Raw genomic sequence first — 3787 nt, forward strand, 5'->3', positions numbered from 1 at the left:
AGACTTGTAGGTGGTCCTTTACCAGCAGAGCATGCCTTGGAGAAATCACTGCTAATCATTAACTTGAAGCTGGATGGCTTTGTTTTTTTCCCGCTGTACCCCCACGGTTGGGTTGTGAAATATCAGGCCCAGACAACAACACCGTTGATATTTGACTCTTGTCAACATCACATGCACACAGTATGAATGTACCTGCCGCCTTGGAGATCATAACAAACAGTCAGCAATGACAATATCAGAGAGCAGCAGGTATTATTGCTTCTACAGGCTGGTGTAACTAAAAATAGGAGCTGACACACAAATGCATTAGCTTATATAAAAAAAAACTTGCAATTTGATTTCCAGATTGCAAAAGAACATGCTTATAGCCAATATAATGCTGTATCACCGTGAATTTAAAAAAAATCAGCGTTTCTCTTACTTTGCATTTAGAGTTGGACATTAAAGACAGCCTCAGTCACACTGGATCAAAAATATGAATATGAAAATATAAACATCCTTGTGACTAGAAAAAAACTGGTGGTTGCTCAATGATTGCATTCAAATATTTTTGCTTTCATTCACAAATAAATAAGCAACCAACTGGTCACCCAGAGGTTCATGTGAATACTTCTGATTGGAAGGCAATTCAGTGTTTCACCTGGTAGGAGGCAATCAATCACTATCCTGCAGCAACTACATCACTGTTTGTGGAGACATTTCAGTTTCAATTCTGGGTCTGGCTGGACCAGAAGTGTCAAACATATTTTAAATCATAGGCCACATACAGCCCACTTTGTTCTTAAGTGGGGCGGACCAGTGAAAGTCCTCTTCCTGTCACATTTAATCTATGGGATATCTCACCTTTTCTATAAGAAAAGGTGCAATTTCAACAGCACCATTCAGTTTTTTTTTTCATTTTGTTGATAAAGTAATGCTATTGTTCAAAAGTCCAAAATCTATGCCCTCTTTCACTCTTTCAGTGGGCTGGACTGGAATCATTGCTGGTCTGATTTTGGCCCCTGGGTCAATAAGTATGTGATTATCTGTGTAATGTGAGTTTCTCTGCATGTACACAGTAACAGGTTTGTGATTTTTGTAGATTTCTACCATTATTATCTTAAACAGATTACTTATAATTGCTAACTTGACCACTCTCAGTTACAAACAGACAGTTTATTGCACCAAAACTGCTTTGGTGTGTCAAAATGGCAACTTACTTTGAAAAGTCACAGACCTCGTACCCATCTTTGAATAATTTTAAAGGCAGCAAGTTTGCAAGTTCCTGGTGCCGCAGCTTCCAACCACTCATGTGGATAAGCTCTCTGCTAAATGTTACAAAAAGAAATAATGTATGGCACTTTGATAAATTAAATGTATATTGATGATGTCACTGTATTGCTATAATATAATGCATTAATGTTCCAAAATCCAGCATTTACAAACAGTTACATCAAGTGTGTTACATAAGTTCATCATCATTAGGTGCCCTTTCCTGTGCCTTTTTTAGCACAAGCATTCACCTGATGTCAGTTTATAGGAGAGCAAGAACAAAATGCCGCAGACTAAGAAGTCTGTTGGATTGGGAAGTGCTGTAAGTATTTAATCCTAATGGATTGCTTATTTGAAAAAGTAATTAAACATCTGATAGCTTCAAATGAACAATAAACATATTGTGTTATTAAAAAAGTACTCTAAGGAGTTAGTTTGTAATGTGTTAGCCTCAACACTGTTAACAATTAATGTGTAATATATTCCTTCAGAGTAACAACTCCAATCCCCAAGTTAGCTTGTATCTCTACTACACATCCTTGGGTCTGTGTAGAGTTGGGTGCATCAGTCTTTCCTTGTTTTGATGTGTGGGATGAGGACTGAAATGCACAGTAAATGTACCATAAAAACAAAACATATGGCTAAAACATTCTGTGTTCCAATAATTCATATTTGTTGTGTTCCTGCACAAAATTGACCTTCGCGTTTATAGTACATCTCCCATTACCAGTGAAAGTAGTGCAGTACCTAATAGAAACAAATGTTTTTTTTCTAGGTTGTTGCAAAACAGGCAATCCAATATGCTTTGTTGTTTTCCCGACACTGCTTCTGTTGTTTGTCTCAGGGCTGAACAGGAGGAGTAATTAAATGTTCTCTCATCCTCACCATTATCCATAGTCAGGGCAATGCTTCGCCATGGGTATTGTGCTTACTATTGATTAAGAGACTAGAGAAATACAGACTGACTGAGAAACAGAAAATATATTTTAAAGTAAAAGAATAGATGGAAAGATAGGAGAAGATTATAGAAAATGAACCACAATTTGCCGTTAGTTGCAGACCACCCAAATCATCTTTGTAGAGCAACAGCTGGTCAAGACGTATATAAAGCCTTATGATTGTCCTGTACATTTACTGTGGAAATCTGGTTTTTCCACAAGGACTCACTCTCCCTGATGTTATGTTTTTTTCTAAAAAGTGCATATTTGCCTTTTAGACAAAATATTCGAGTTTTACACAAGTGCAATGCTTTTACAGCTGCAAGAGCATCAAGACAGGGCTGATAATGGATCACTTCAAAAGCTCCATGAACACCTACACATATAGTTTACTCTTATGTTCAATTACATTAATGTAATTTACACTTTCATAACCACAGACAAGACGGGTCATTACGTGTTGAGTTGATCCTCTGCTTACAGTCGCTTCCGCTGTGAGATATGCATTGACTGCTTGCGGTCTGCTGGCCCAGATAGGCTTGTGTTGTGTCTACCGAGCAGGGCACTGTCCCACATTCAGACTGCTCTTCATTCCCAGAGTGACTAACACATTGACAACAACAGGAAAGTTAATGGATGTGTAATGGGGCAGTGGGCGACTGAGTCCCACCAGTGCCCCAAATACAAGGTATATGTGGTGGTTTCAGCTAAGTAAAAATAGTATCATGAATGTTTGATGATGCTTCTGCTCTTGGTTGTTTTTCTTTTAAAAGTAAGCAAATAAGCAAAGTTATCTAGTCATCAGTCATGTGAATCACTGCTGATTAAACTTAAACTTAAAATCTTACTTGGCACAGGATGAGAGGGGAAGATGCTGAGCAAAGTTCTTCATAGCTAATCTACCAGGACGTATTTTAATTTATTTTAGTATTGCAGTAGTAGTTATTGTGGATTAAAGTTATCGACCCTGAGTTTAATAACTGGTAACTGTAATTCTTGAATATGATCATCAAATAATCAATTATCAAAAATCAAATAATTAAAGAACAATTTTAAATGTTTTGAAGTATCACTGTTCAAGTAAAGGATGTTTATTGCTAGAAAGAACAAAATGAAAATTGCTGATGAGGCTGGGAATTTCAAACTCAATATGAAAAGTGGAATTAAAATTGATGATTTAAAGTTAAAGAAATAAAGAAATGTAGGTTTCTCTTGTTTTTTCAATTACATTCAGCTCATTTCTTTGAATTTATGTGAGAAAGACTGACAAGTCATTAGCACATGTGTTCAATAGATTGTATTTATTGAATATCCTGCATGCAAAGTCTTCTAATACAAAAGCAAAATCGAACAACCGACAATGCAATTTTGAATCTGTTCTTCAAACATTTAATTTTAACACAGGTGTGAATCATGCAGATGGAGAAGTGGCTTCTCATTTATTAGAAATGTTTTGGTCTGCTTTCATTGCTGTTATAAAATGGCTGGGAAATGAGGTCAACCCGTCTGTCTGCGTGTCTGATCAGTGGATGAGTGCATTTTCATAACTCTAATACCTTTTTGGTATAATGAGAATGAAGTCACACAGTGCAACAATA

This window comes from Oreochromis niloticus, linkage group LG17 (genome assembly GCF_001858045.2).
Source record: "Oreochromis niloticus isolate F11D_XX linkage group LG17, O_niloticus_UMD_NMBU, whole genome shotgun sequence".
Lineage (NCBI taxonomy): Eukaryota > Metazoa > Chordata > Actinopteri > Cichliformes > Cichlidae > Oreochromis > Oreochromis niloticus.